This window comes from Scyliorhinus torazame, chromosome 8 (genome assembly GCF_047496885.1).
Source record: "Scyliorhinus torazame isolate Kashiwa2021f chromosome 8, sScyTor2.1, whole genome shotgun sequence".
In the NCBI taxonomy this organism is placed as follows: domain Eukaryota; kingdom Metazoa; phylum Chordata; class Chondrichthyes; order Carcharhiniformes; family Scyliorhinidae; genus Scyliorhinus; species Scyliorhinus torazame.
In genome coordinates this window covers 259,099,434-259,115,311 of record NC_092714.1, presented here as the reverse complement: position 1 = coordinate 259,115,311, position 15,878 = coordinate 259,099,434, and the positions used below count along the sequence as shown (strand labels likewise).

The window sequence follows — 15,878 nt, the reverse complement described above, 5'->3', positions numbered from 1 at the left end:
GTTCTTCAGGCGGTGGCAACCGTTCCTAGACTATCTCGCGGAGCGCTAGGAGGAGGTCAGCAGCAGCAGCAACCCAAGGGTGGGGGGGAGGGGGGGGCTTCCCCAAGGGTACCTTTGAATGTCATATGGGGGGGGGGTTGCTATACAGGGGGGAAACCCAATGTATAAGTTTTGTATTATTTTCGATTGTTGTGTATGTGTTCCTTTCTCTTTTTGTTATGGGGGGGGGGGGTTAAAATTTTGTTGGAAAATCTGAATAAACATATTTAAAAAAAAATAAACAGATTGGTTGTAAAGTCTTTTCAGAGGTTGTGAAATGTGCAGTGGAAATGCAAGTTCTCTCTAGTGCTGGGCGAATCGTTTGGTCTGCCTCTCTTCAATGTTATGAAAAGACTTGCAAACGACATGAAGCCAGTCGCGAGCACGGTGGACCAACAGTCACAGAGTAGATACAAATAAAAACTGAGCAGTTGCACACTCTCACGAATAAACTCTTGCACAATTAAGGACTGCTCAAGGTACATATAGAGACGCCATGCATAAAAGATGTGTGCCCATGTGCAGGCAAGCATGCTCCTCTCACACACACAAAAGGAGGCACACACAGCACAGACTGGCATGTGTTAGACACCCATTTACGGACTGACGTAGACAGGAGGCTGATAGGTACAGACGTGTAGGTCGGCAACAAGTGAAGTACAGAATGATGGGGAGCGTGAAAACAGGACTGAAGCCTGCCGGTAATATGACATACCCCCATAAAGGATTGTAGTCTGGAACATTAACTGTGCAATAATTAATACTTAATCTGCAAGTTTTAAATATATAATAGCTAAGAGAGCAAAATGATGGATACAATACTTCAAAATTGAGTCATGTATTAAACCAATGTGGATATGGTTGGGTTTCTGCAATCACACATTTATATAGATACATTAATGTAATAAAGCATCCGAAAATACTTCACAACATGAAGGGGGGGAGGAGGGAGGAGGGGGGGGGGGGGGGGGAGGAGAGAGGATATTCCAGAGTTGGGAACTGAGGCAACTAAAGATGCTGAAAGTCCAGAATTAGAGGTGTGCACATATCATAACAAAAGGAATGGATGAGGGATTCATCATCATCATAGACCAGTTAACACACAACTTTAAATTCTGATCCATTAGGACCATGTGGTGAACCTTCAGGTTCCTAAAGGGCTATTAACTATGCGTAAACTACCTAGGAGAAGTCCTGAAAGGCTATCTGAATTCTTGAGCAGAATGCTGCGGGACACCAATCTGAATTGAGATCCTTATAAAGTTGGCATTTTCCAGCATGGATCAGAGGAACAAAGGCCATGGCTGATTCCTATCCTCCTGGCACAGTACACACACACACCCTGGCGACATTTTCCTAAGTGGGGAGAATCCCAAACTTGATAGTTATGGATATAACATTGTCACTAATATACCCAGTCGAGAATTCAGGAGAGAAGTCTTTATTCAGAGCTTGATTAGAATGGGGTACCTGCCACCACGTGGAACAGTCAAATCAAACAGCATCTACCAACACAATGGAAACCGGATAGGTGCAAGAGGAAGAATGGATTATGCTGATAGGGCTGGATAACCTCAGATAGGAAGAGGCTCATGTGGAGCATAATCACTGATGCAGAAAAGTTGAACGGAATGACCTGTTTCTTGGCTGTCCATTCTGTGTCATTCAATTATTCCAGTCTCGTCATGGCAAGTAAAGAAAATATATAAGCAGCTAGTCGGTGAGAATCCTAACATATTGGCAGTCACCATCAAACTCTCGTCGTAAACTTATTGTTTAGGGGTTGAGAGAAAAAAATCAACCGATGCATTGTGATAAGAGCACTTTGAGTAGAAGAGAGACTTTCTTTTTCTCTCCCTTTCTGAGTAAGCTCAAAATATGATTGGGAGGATGTACCTAACCACAGCTTATTGTACAACCCAAACCAAGTTTCCAACCGCAGTGAGCTGCCTGATCAGCTCAGGCAGATGCAACATTGGCAACCAGGTGGATAAAGTCTGGTCTCAACTCATGTGAGGGTCTCCCCCGCCCCCTCACTTGCATCAGCAAACCCAGGCGTCGAAACCCCTCAGTCCTAACCTCCTGGCATTAAAAGCAGGCTTGAGATCTGGACTGCGTTGCTTGACAGGCAGGAGCAGATTTAGTGGCAGCTTCCTATGGGGAATTAGACATGCATTTGAAAAGGAGACATACGCAAGTCTATGGAAGACAGAGCAAGGTAGTGGGGGTGACACTATAATGTAGCTCTCTCTACCTTACAGCCACTATTCTGGTCTTATTCAGCAAAGGAGCCTTGAAGCAAGGAGAAATCATCGTGCTGCAACTTGAAGTGCAAATCGGCTTGCACTGTAACCAGGTCAGGGAAGGCTCTGTGCGTTTATGGTTGAGGCAGTAACAGAGTTACTGCAGGGTACACGTAAAGGGAAAATGTTGGCAAGTCATGTTTGTATGTCAATGTTTAGGTACCTGTAGCAGCAAACTAAAAAACAATGCAAATTTACAACACAGACATTCAAATATCCATTTCACAATGAAATATACCTGACACAACTGAAAAGTAAAGACAGCGAGATCGACTTGGCAAATGTTGGTTCCCATGTCGAATTGTTTTAAGTATTAATAAATAGAAAATGGGGGAGATTGTGTGAATAAAAGACATGAATCAAGTCTTTCCTTTTGCTGTCAAACTTTCTACGAATTCTACGGCAAAGAAGGAGGCCATTCAGCCCATTGTATCTGTGTCAGCTCATTGAAAGAACTATCCAAATAGCCCCACTACCTTGCTCTGTCTTCCATAGACTTGCGTATGTCTCCTTTTCAAATGCATGTCTAATTCCCCATAGGAAGCTGCCACTAAATCTGCTCCTGCCTTTCAAGCAACGCAGTCCAGATCTCAATAACTTGTTATGTTAAAAAAAAATGTCCTTATCTCTCAACCTGCAACCCCCCCCTCCCCAAAAAACAATCTAGGTACTTTGTCAAGAAATTGCAGAATGTCAACAAATTCTGGACGACCCGAGATCCTGATTGGCATGAACGAGCGGACGCAAATCCAGAGCAACAACAGGATTTCAGGATTTTCTAACATGGGGCAAAGAGAAGAGGAACAGTGGTGGATTTGGAGACCAATTACAGAAAGCAGCAAGAGTAGAGATGACGCGAGACAACTGTGAAAATAGCTAAATAGAAAAGAGGAGGATAAATTCCTGAAATGTGTGTCAATTGAATATTAATTGTGTTTCATTGTATGCAGGTCGTAGGCTTAATTGGGGATTCACTAGAGTCCCTATAATTAAGCACAGATGAAGGCAATGGTTGTGGGTTTAGGAGGTGTACGCTGGTAATGTACAGCTCTGTGAATAAATATTAAAATGTGTAACGATTGGCTCCAGTTCTGTCCTTCACCCACTGACATTCTGGAGGAGAACTGTGTACACGGGAGCTTACTTGACAAGTATGTTTCTAGCTGAATGAGGAAGGAAGTAATGCAGGATGTAGTTCGGGGGACCGAAGTGGGGTGATTCGGAGCTTGGTTCAGTTGGGGAGAGTTTGAGAGAACACTCTTGCTCTTATTCAAATTGTGCCATGGGCTTTCAAACCGCGGGGATAGTATAAGTGTACCTTAGCAATGATGCACTTGGATAACAAAGAACCATAGCCCCAATTAGTTGGCACCTCAGACTTCACCTTGTCTTTCTGAGTTGGTCCGCCTGCCTCTAAGTGGACAGGTTAACCCTTTGAGCGCTGAAAGACAATGTTACTTTTCCAGATACAGCCATTTGCGTTTCCAGAATATTCCAAAGTTGCCCGTGTTTCTGATATGTTCATTAATTGGAATTTAGGATACTGTTGACCGAGTTAAGGTTTTTGATTGGTTAGCCTGGAGGGAATGAAGCAGAAAACTGGGTTCCATATGTATTTTTACAGCAGTTCCAAAAATATTCCCTCAAAGTGCTCTGCTCTGTACTGTTTCCATTTCACGTGCTAAAGCCTAAGTAAAGTTTTTTTTAAAGAAATGCACCTTGTGCAACAGCTTGGTCCTGTTGATCTCTCCGTGTGCTGGACTCTGTCCCAAGTTTCTCAACATTTATGTTAGCAGATTCCAAAAGTGGATCATAGAATTTATAGTGCAGAAGGAGGCCATTCGGCCCATCGAGTCTGCACCGGCCCTTGGAAAGAGCACGCTACTTAAGCCTGCACCGCCATCTTATCCCTGCAAACCCACCTAACCTTTTTGGACACTAAGGGCAATTTAGCCTGGCCAATCCACCTAACCGGCACATCTTTGGACTTGTGGGAGGAAACCAGAGCACCCGGAGGAAACCCATGCAGGCAGGGGGAGAACGTGCAGACCCCGCGCAGACCCAAGCCGGGAATCGAACCTGGGTCCCTGGCGCCGGGAAACAACAGTGCTAACCACTGTGCTACCGTGCCGCCCAACCCGACTCTCAGTGACCAACAAAACAGAAAACAACACCCTCCTCCTCATTCTGTAAGAGGTGTGAGGAGGCACGTCTGGAATTCTCGATCTTAGTCTTAACCACTTGCCTTGCGATAACTGGAAGTTGTAAAGTATAGTCGAGTTCAGTTCGAGGCACTCTAACCCATGTGAGCCAGAACTGGACATCATGGTGGACGGCCTCGATTTTATATGTTGCGCGAACCATAAAAATGTGAGTTGTTGTCAAGCATACTGAAATAGTGGAGAGTGACTAACAACAGCAAACTGTTTTGAGAGCTTAAAACTTGGGCAGCACTAAATTCAGACACTCTACCCCACACTGTAACAACGTTTGTGTGAGGCTGTCACAAAACTCAGTACCCGGCTGTAAAGCACATCTTTGCTCAATCATGTAACTTTGGACAATGACCAGTATGGCACAAAGAGAATCTGTTTCCCCTTGGTCAGCACCAGTTCCCCACCAATGCTCTCTGGAAACCTTATGTAAGCACACAAAATGTTATACATGGGGTTAGGGCTGAGCACACTGTCGGGGCAGAGTAGAGGAGGGCTTTGCCCTGTGTCTAAGTACACTACATCTGAACTGGGAGGGGAATGTGTGAAATGGATCCCGCCATCACTCACATAGAGTCACAGAGTCGTAGATGCTTACAGCATGGAAACAGGCCCTTCGGCCCAGCTTGTCCAGTTTCTATCACTAAGCTATACCGTCAGGCTGATGGACAAAAACTTTTACGCACGCTAAAAGCTTTGCTATCAGAGACGCATAAATTAAAAGAGGACTTGACTTATTTTCTACACCTCCGCCTTCCGTTTTATCCTTGTTCCAGGTAAAATATGGAATGTCTGATACTTACAGCATCGTCTCTCCACTTCCTGGAGGCAGGGGATCACTTCTCTCCCGGATAGTTTTCTCCCAAAGGTTTCACCCGTGTCACCAGCTGGAGCAAACAAGGTCCAACAATCTAGTTAATCCAATAAAGCGCCTCCTGGGGTGATGAAGGCAGGACGTTGATGTATTCCTGAATCTTAAAACAGCCTTCGTGTGACAGTGCGAAGAGTGTATTCAGCGAATAGTTAAAGGAGAATGAGTCAGTATGCAGCTGTTGCTGCTGGGGGTGTCTCCAGAGTGCGCAGTGCTGTATGATGACGTGCCGGGTTAGAGAGCCAGCATTTATATGACTGGTATCTGCCTGACATCTCGCTCTTTGTTATAGTTTCCTGTGACGTTCAACCTTCAGTGTGTCTAATAAATGGTTCCTGTTTACGCTTGTGTTTTGCACAATAACTTTTGCTGGCTGTGTAATGGATGTTTATTGCTTGCCACAAGCCTCCTTTAGTTAACATGAACAGTTTGAATGACGCAATTGAGTATATTGTGGGAGGGATTTAATATTTTACATTAATGCACATTTTTCCCTCCAATTCTCTGAATATATTGGCTGTTGCTGGGGATTCTGATACACTAATGAAATGAAATGAAATGTGTGAGCCCTGAGAGTAAGTTCCATCAGCATGATTTGAATATCCACACAGACATCAGGCGGGATTCACTGATCCTGAGGCTAAGTGTTGATGCCGTCGTAAATGCCGTCACGTTTCCCGACGGCGTCAATATGACCTCAGGATCAGCAATTCTGGCCCCTACAGGGGGCCAGCACGGCACTGGAGGGACCCACGACTCTCCAGCTGCTGATCCCAGTGCCAGATGGGCGCCACCGGTCTGCGCATGCGCAGTGGGTTCCTTCTCCGCACCGGCCCCAACGCAACATGGCGTAGGGATACAGGGGCCACGCGGAACAAAGGAGGTCCCCAGCCCGAGAGGCTGGCCCGCCGATTGGTGGGCCCCGATCGCGGGCCAAGCCACAGCGGAGGTCCCCACCCCCCCGGCATCAGACCACCCCCCCCCCCCCCACACGGGCCGCCCCCGGATCCTTCAGCGCCGAGGCCGCGCCTGGTAAGACCAGGTTAGAACGGTGGCGGCGGGACTCGGGTTTTTTGGTACAGCCGCTCAGCCCATCCCGGGCGGAGAATTGGCGGGGGGGGGGGGGGCCCCTTAGAGCGGCCCCCGGCCGGCGCCGCGCTGGCACCAATGGCACCAATTCTCCGCGTCCCGGCGTTGGGGCACGCGATTCGCGCCGGTCGCGCCGATTTTCTGGCCCGGTCCCGGGCTGAGAGAATCCTGCCCATTAAGTTCAGGTTGATTTGGAAATTCTGGCTGTTCATCTGCGGATGCATCACTACCAAGCCCAAATCCATTCTCATCAGAATTTAAAATAAAAAATGATTCCTTTCTCAGAGTCACAAAGCCAATGCGCAGAGTGGACTGGGCAAGCTCTTAACCCATCTCCTTGCTTGCTCCAAACAACATTCAAAGTCGAATCTAATTCCTGGGCCCCATTAAAGCGACATGCCAGGTCCAGGCTGACAAAAACAGGCATTGCACCCAATCTCGGGTTTGGTCCCTCTTCAGCCGTCCTCATCAGAATTCCAGCAGGACCTGCTGAAGAACTAATAGGAGTAGGAAATGGGCAGGAGTTGGAAATGGGGAAGGTTCCACCTAGGGGAAGGTAGCACCTCTTTGCCAGCCTGTTTGTGACTACAGATCAAATGTGGCCTGCTTATCTCAAAGCCAGTACACAAGTGAAATGTAATGTCTGTTTAATCCAATATTTTAAAAAACAATTTATATCACATTCTGGCTGGGAGTGTAGGCAGATACCTCGCAGACTCTGTGATCATGGTCAATATTCGGCACCTGACCATTCCCACCATTGTTGCAGTATGGGGTGCAATGCAGCAATTCACCATTCCTTAATTCACCATTTCAAACCCGCGATCTCCACCACCTAGAATGACAAGAGCAGCAGACGCTCAAGAACACCACCACCTCGAAGTACCCTGGATTTTTACAATATCTTTAATGCCTTTCACAATTATTCAAAGAAAATTGACATCCAGCCATACTTAGGAATATTAAGATTGATGACCATAAACCGGATCAAAGAAGTGGGTTTTATAAAGCATCTTAAAGGTGAAAGGGAAAAAGGGAAGCACCGAGGTTTAGGCCAGCAGCTTAGGGTCTTGGCAGATGAAGACACAACTGTTAATGGTACAATAGAGAAAATCCAGGACACGCAAGAATTGGAGGAGCGCAGATGAGGATTGTAGGACGAGATAAGCAGGGGTGAGGCAATGAAGGGATTCGCAAACAATCATGAACATTTAAAAATCAGGGTGTTGCTTAACTGGGAGCCACTGGAGCTCAGTCAGCACAGGGGGGTGGGTGAATGAAACTTAGTGCGAGTTAGAACAGCAGAGGTTTGGGTGAGCTTAAGTTAGTTTATGGAGGATGGGAGGGCAGCTAGGAAGCGTGGAAGGCGGCCAGGAGAGCAAGCCTCAAATCTAGAGGCAGCATAGAGATGGATAAGGGTTCCTTCATATTGCTATAACTTCATTGTTGCTGGGTAAAAATCCTGAAATCCTCAACCTAACAGCACTCTAAGAGGTCTTACAACACCATCAGCTTTGTTTAGAATCACTAACTTTCGGAGCGCAGCTCCTTCATCAGGTGAGTGAAGAGGTGGGTTCCACAAACACATATATAGATGAAAGTATCATCTTGCATCATTGAATTTGTCTATATATTTTTTCTTTTTAAACGCATTTTATTCAAACTTGAATCAAAGTAGGTTACAGCAAATAAACCCTCCGGGAAACATTCTTCCCAACAATCAACTATACAGTTTGTACAGATTTTTCTCCTTTTTCACCCCCCCTCCCCATCACCCCCACCCCCCCCACCCCCCCTGTGATAACAGCTCCTCAAACACGGTCACAAACATCCCCCACCTTTTCTCAAACTCACCTACTGAGCCCCTTAACTCATACTCTATCTTCTCCAACCGCAGGAAGTCGTACAGGTCACCCAACCAAGCTGCTACCCCCGGTGGCGATGCCGACCGCCACTCCAGCAAAATTTGTCGCCGTGCAATCAGGGAGGCGAAGGCCAAGACATCAGCCTTCCTCCTCTCCATGAGCTCCGCTTCTCTGAAACCCCAAATATCGCCACCAAAGGGTCCGGGTCCACTCCCTCCTCCACTATCCTGGCTAAGACCGCGAACACTCCAGCCCAGAATCTTCCCAATTTTTCATAACCCCAAAACATGTGCGCATGATTCGCTGGCCCCCGCCCACACCTCTCACACTCATCTGCTACCCCCTGAAAGAACCCACTCATTCTCACCCGAGTCATATGCACCCTGTGCACCACCTTAAACTGTATCAGGCTCATCCTTGCGCAAGAGGAGGACCCGTTTACCCTTCGCAGTGCCTCATTCCATACTCCCCAATTGATCTCCATTCCCAACTCCGCTTCCCATTTCTCCTTGATCTTCATCACCTGCTCGCCTCCCTGCTCCCCCAGCCACTTATATATATCCCCAATTCTTCCCTCCCCTTCCACATCCGGAAGCAGCAGTCGCTCCAGCAGGGTGTATCCCAGCAATCTAGGGAACCCCTTCCAGACCTTTCGTGCAAAGTCCCTAACCTGTAGATACCTGAACTCACTACTCCTCGGCAGCTCTACCCTCTCCCTTAGCTCCTCCAGACTGGCGAACCCTTCCTCCAAATACAAATCCCTCACCTTGACCAGCCGCACTTCCCTCCACCTCCTGTATACACTATCCATCCCCATCCCCATCCCCCCCCCCCCCCCCCCCCCCAAAGCTCAAACCCATGATTCTCGCACAGCGGCGTTAGCACCGACATCCCTTCCACCCTAAAATGCCTCCTCAGCTGATTCCATATCTTCACCGTGGACTGCACCACTGGGCTCCCTGAATACCTACTCGGAGCCATTGGCAATGCTGTTGTCACCATCGTCCTCAAACTAGACCCCTGACAAGATCCCTCCTCCATCCCAACCCACTCTACCCCTTCTCCTTCCCACCACCGCCGCACCTTGTCCACATTCGCTGCCCAATAATAATGAAGCAAGTTTGGCAACGCCAACCCCCCCTGCTACCTCTGCCTCTGTAGCAGGGTCCTCCCCACCCTTGGCACCTTCCCCGCCCATACAAAGTCAGAGATGATTGTGTCCACTTTCTGAAAAAAGGTCTTTGGTATAAAGATCGGGAGAGCCTGATAGATAAACATGAACCTCAGCAGAATATTCATTTTCACCACTTGGACCCTCCCCATCAACGTTAAGTGCAGTGTATCCCACCTCTGAAGATCCTCCCTGGCCTCCTCCACCAGCTTCGTTAAGTTCCAGATATGGAGCCCCGTCCATTCCCTCGCTACCTGAATCCCCAAGTACCTAAACCTATCCCTCGCTACCGTGAATGGCATCCCCCCTAAATTAACCCGCTGTGCCAGCTCATTCACCGGGAATACCTCGCTTTTCCCTACACTCAGCTTGTATCCCGAGAACCCTCCAAACCTCCCCAAAAGGCCCATAATCCTTCCCATACTCCAACGGATCCGAAACATACTGAATTTGTCTGTATATGTGTTTGTGAAACCCACCTCTTCACTCACCTGATGAAGGAGCTGCGCTCCTAAAGCTAGTGATTCCAAACAAAGCTGTTGGACTTTAACCTGTTGTTGTAAGACCCCTTTATGTGCCCACCCCAGTCCAACGCCGGCATCTCCACATCATAATAGCACTGTGGGAGCATCTTCACCACATGGACTGGAGGGTCAAGCTGTCAGTTCATCACCACCTTCTAATGATAGGCAATAAATACTGGTTTACCAGGGATGGCCACATTTTAAGAACATTAAAAAAGACGTTGTCCACTGACATTGAGATTTGATCGAGGAGGTGATTTTCTGGCCTGGGAGAGCTGCCTCACAGACTAGTTAAGCAACAGCCTGACCTAGTCACACAGACAGAATCATACCTTACAGAAAACATCCCAGACAGCACTATCACCATCCCTGGGTATGTCCTGTCCCATTGACAGGGCAGGTACAGTGGTATACAGTCCGCATCATCGACTCTGGACCCCATGAAGTCTCATGGCATCAGGTCAAACATGGGTAAATAACCATACATCATCCCTCTTCAGGTGATGAATCAGTACTCATTTATGTTATACACCACTTGCAGGAAGGACTGAGGGTGGTAAGGGTGCATAATGTACTCTAGCTGGAGGACAATTCAATAGCTAACAACGAGGTGTCAACCTGGTGAAGTTGCAACACAGGACTACCTGCGTGGCAAACTGAATAAGCAACAAGGGATAGACAGCTAAGTGATCCCACAACCAAGGGATCCAATCTAAGCTCTGCAGTCCTGCCACATCCAGTTGTGAATGGTGGTGGCCAATTAGACAACTCACTGGAGGAGGAGGCTCCACAAATACCCCCATCCTCAATGATGGGGGAGAACAGCACATTAGTGCAATAGACAAGGCTGAGACGTTTGCTACATAGAAGTGTCGGTGAAGACACGTCAGTGCAGCCCCGGTGGGCTGAAGGGCCTCTTGTACACGGTGTGTGATTCTGAGAAGTGTCGAGTGGATGTTCCATCTCAGTAGCCCCCAGCATCACAGACGTGTCTTTAGCCAATTTGCTTCACTCCATGTGCTTTCAAGAAATGGCTGAAGCTACTGGACACTGCAAAGGATATGGGCCCTGAAAATATTTCAGGATTTGTACTGAAGGCTTGTGCTCCGGAACTTGCCGCATCCCTAGCCCAGCTGTTCCAGTGCAGCTACAACACTGGCATCTACCCAGCAATGTGGAAAATTGTCCAGTTGTCTCCTGTACACAAGAAACAGGACAAACCCAACCTGGCCAATTACCGCACCATCAGTCTACTCTCGATCATCAGTAAGGTGATGGAAGAGGTCATCAGCAGTGCTATCAAGTGGCACTTGCTTGGCAATAACCTGCTAACTGGCGCTCAGCTTGTGTTCTGTCAGAATCATTCAGCTCCTGGCCTCATTACAGCTTTGCTTCAAACATGGAGAAAAGAGCTGAACTCCAGAGGTGAGATGACGGCAAGGCAGCATTTGACCGAGTCTGGCATCAAGGAACCCCAGGAAAAAATGGAGTCAATGGGAGTCGGGGGGGGGGGGGGCGGACCTCACCATTGGCTGGAGTCACAAAGGAAAATGGTTGTGTTTGTTGGAGGTCAATCATCTCAACTCCAGGAAATCACTGCAGGAGTTCCTCAGGGTCCTACGCCCAATTATCTTCAGCTGCTCCGTCAATGACCTTCCTTCCAACATAAGGACAAGTGGGGATGTTCACTGCTGATTACATAATATTTAGCACTCATAACATTCATAACTCCTCAGACATGGAAGAAGTCCATGCACAAAGACCTGGATAATATCCAGACATGGGCCGACAAACGGTAAGTACCATTCGTATCACAGAAGTGCCAGGCAATGGCTATCTTTAAGACTGATAATCTAACCATCATCGTTTGACATTCAATGGCATTATGATCACTGAATCCCCTACTATCAACATCCTGGTGGTTGCCATTGACCAGAAATTGAACTAGACTAGGCATATAAATAATGTGGCTACAAGAGGGGTGGCACGGTGGCACAGTGGTTAGCACTGCTGCCTCACAGCACCAAGGACCCGGGTTCAATTCCATCCTTGGGTGACTGTCCGTGTGGAGTTTGTACGTTCTCCCCGTGTCTGCGAGGGCTTCCTCCGGGTGCTCCAGTTTCCTCCCACTGTCCAAAGATGTGCAGGTTAGGTGGATTGGCCATTCTAAATTGCCCCTTAGTGTACAAAGGTTAGGTGAGGTTATGGGATTACAGGGATAGGGCAGGGGAGTGGGCTTAGGTAGGGTGCTCTTTCAGAGGGTCAGTGTAGACTCGATGGGCAGAATGGCGTCTTGCTGCACAGTAGGGATTCTATAATTCTATGATTCTTTAAAAAAAAATGTAGAGTACTCAATTCATTTTTTCCAATTAAGGGGCAGTTTAGCATGGCCAATCCACCTACCCTTTGGGTTGTGGGGGCGAAACCCACGCAAACACGGGGAGAATGTGCAAACTCCACATGGACAGTGACCCAGAGCCGGGATCGAACCTGGGACCTGGACACCGTGAGGCAGCAGTGCTAACCACTGCACCACCGTGCTGCCCTACTCTATGATTCTATGAAGAGCAGGTCATAGGCTAGTAATCCTGCAGCAGGTAACTCACCTCCTCACCACAAAAGCTTGTCCACCACCTGCAAGGCACAAGTCAGGAGTGTGATTGAATATTCTCCGCTTGCCTGGATGAGTGCAGCTCCAACGACACTCAAGAAGCTCGACAACGGACTTCCGGTGACGGCGGGCGGGAGGCGGCCGCACAATGGAGAGCCCCCGCTCGGGAACGGCAATTTCGGGGCTTTAAGCCCGGTCCCAGGGTCCGCGGAGGCGGCAGAAGAAGGGAGAAGGCAAGGATGAGGCACTGAGAAGACACAGGAGGGAAAAAAAAACCCAAAGAAAAATGTCGAGGGTGAGCAAAAAAACGGCCGAAAAAATCCCAGCTGGAGGTCCGTTGGGGAGAGGAAAGGTCACCGCGGGGTCACCAGGAAAAATGGAGGCTGGAGCACCAGGGAAGGCCGCACTGCTTACGGCTGAAGAAATAACCAAGGTGATGGCTGCGGAATTTGAAAAGCAGTTGGCGCAGATTGCGAAATGCATGGAGACGGTGAGGAAGGAGATGAGGGAGGTTTTGAGTGTGCCGGTGGAGGAGGCGATTTCCCCGGTGAGGACGGAGGTGGCGAGCGCAGTGGCGGAGGTGCGAGAGCAAGGGGAGGCGCTGAAGGAAGTGAAGGAGATGTTATTGCAGCACGGTGATCAACTTGCCTCGATGGGGAAAGAGATGCGGAAGGTGATGGATACTAACAAGGATCTGCGAGGAAAAATGGAAGACCTGGAAAATAGATCCAGGCGACAGAACTTGAGGATTGTGGGGCTGCCCGAAGGAGTTGAAGGACCGAGGCCGATTGAGCCGCCAAGGGCAGTGAATCTGTGCTTCCGTAGGTACAGGGTGAAGGAGAAGGTCCTGAGCTGGGCCAAGCAGAAGCGGGTGTGCAGTGGGTTGGAGCTGGTATACGTGTATACCAGGACTTTACGGTGGAGCTGGCAAGGAGGCGGGCTGCCTTCAACCGGGTGAAGAGGGCACTGTACATTAGCAAGGTGCGGTGCGGCATTGTATATCCAGCGAAGCTGAGGGTGACTTACAAGCTCAGGGACTTTTATTTTGGAACGGCGGAAGCAGCGGAGGAGTTTGCGAAAGCAGAAGGACTGTGGCAGAACTGACAAATTGAGGAATGGCCATGTGCCGATGTAACCTCATGACTGTATTTTCTTCTTTTTTGTATCACTGCGCGCGGGTGTAGAGTTTAAAGGAGCCAAGGTGGTATATATTTGGACAAGGGAAGGGATGGGACTTTCACTCAAAATGAGAGTCCTTTGGGGTGTAGGTGGATAGGCGGGGTTTGTGTGCTAAAAGGGGATCTTTGGGCTTTCCTGGGGCCGGGCAAGTGGGAAAGGGACCCGGGCGGGGGCCTCCACGCTGGCCGGTGTGTGCCGGCCAGTGAACGGGAGTGAGGTGGGGAGGGGATGTGGCCATCGGAGCCCGGCAGAACAGGGTGCGAGTGGTCTAGCCGGGGTGGAAAGTTGGGGGGGGAAGGAACCGAGGGTAGGGGGAGGAGTTTTACAAGAGGCAGTGGATGGGAGGAGCTGGAGACCTGGGGTTGGGGGGGGTGGGAGCTGTGTAAGATTAAGGGTGACTACGGGTAATCCCTGATCTATTTTTGTCATTTGTTTAGGTAAACATGCGGGTTGAGGTTTGGGGGCTGGTGGGTAGATGGGATCGTTGTTGTTACTATGGGGACTGACATATCTTGCTGATTATTGTTTATTGTTGATGGATGTAAATGTGGGAGAAAATGTGAAAATGGAGGAGAATTTTTTAAAAAATTTTTAAAAAAGAAAAGAAGCTCGACAACATCCAGGACAAAGCAGCCCCGCTTGATTGGCACCCCTTCCACAAACATTTACTCCCCTTACCACCGATGCATTGTAGCAGCCGTGTGCACCATCTACAAGATACACTGCAGTAACTCCCCAAGGCCTTTTAGGCAGCACATTCCAACCCACGACCATCCAAAAGGACAAGGGCAGCAGGTACCTGGGAACACCACCACCTGGAAGTTCTCCTCCAAGTCACTCACCACCCTGACTTGGAAATGTATCACCGTTCCTTCACTGGATCCCAATCCTGGATCTCCCTCACCAACAGCACTGTGGATGTACCCACACCACATGGGCTGCAGCGGTTCAAGAAGGCAACTCACTACCACCTCGTCATGGGCAATGATGGACGGGGAGCAAATGCTGGCATAACCAGTGATACCCACATCCCATGAGCGAATGATAAAAACGACTCCGGCAAAAACCATGTAGGCCTAACTAAAGCAACCACTATGAATGTGCTGATTACTACTGGCATTAACTGAAGAGTACAATTAACTGACGCAGTGGAAACGATCAATCAATATTAATCTTTACGAGAAAATGCCCGTTCGAAATAGATTTCAGGAAGAGTATATAATGTATATAATGATGCAATGGAAGAAACGAGTTATGGCACACATGATTATCGGGGAAAGAACTATTCATGCTGGTATAGAGTATGTCACATGTTGTACCCAGATGCTGGTAGAGGCACTAATACTTCTGAATCACACATCTGAATGAAATTGTGGTTAGTGACTGGAAATACATTAATTTCAGTGGGAATGTGGCTTGAATACTAGGGGCTGGTTTAGCACAGTGGGCTAAATCGCTGGCTTTTAAAACAGACCAAGGCAGGCCAGCAGCACGGTTCAATTCCTGTACCAGCCTCCCCGAACAGGCGCCGGAATGTGGCGACTAGGGGCTTTTCACAGTAACTTCATTGAAGCTGACTTGTGACAATAAGCGATTTTCAGTTCATTTCATTCATTTTCATTCTTCCCGTGTTTGCGTGGGATTCACCCCCACAACCCAAAAAGATGTGCAGAGTACGTGGATTGGCCACGCTAAATTGCCCCTTAATTGGAAAAATGAATTGGGTACTCTAAATTTATTTTTAAAAATATGGTGCGATTTAAGCAATATAATTGGGAGTAAAGTCGACCTCAAACTGGAAAAACGGGGCCAACTGGATTGAAAATCCTTGTTGGTTGTATCTGTTAAAAATGCTTTCGTGGGCTGTGGACGGCGCGGTAGCACAGTGGTTAGCACTGTTTCTTCACAGCTCCAAGGTCCTAGGTTCGATTCCCGGCTTGGGTCACTGTCTGTACGGGGACTGCACGTTCTCTCCGTGTCTGCGTGGGTTTCCTCCCACAGTCCAAAGATGTG

The 15,878-nt window shown here is 48.4% G+C and overlaps 1 protein-coding gene across 1 annotated transcript in view; it reads right to left on the bottom strand.

Moving 5' to 3' along the window:
• The window catches only part of LOC140428569 (src-like-adapter 2), a 32,184-nt gene extending 26,554 nt beyond the window's left edge, over positions 1-5,630 (bottom strand). The window contains exon 1 of the mRNA XM_072515192.1: positions 5,359-5,630. The gene's annotated coding sequence lies outside the window, so the exon portion shown is untranslated. The remainder of the gene's footprint in view (positions 1-5,358) is intronic.
• Positions 5,631-15,878: the final 10,248 nt, after the last annotated feature.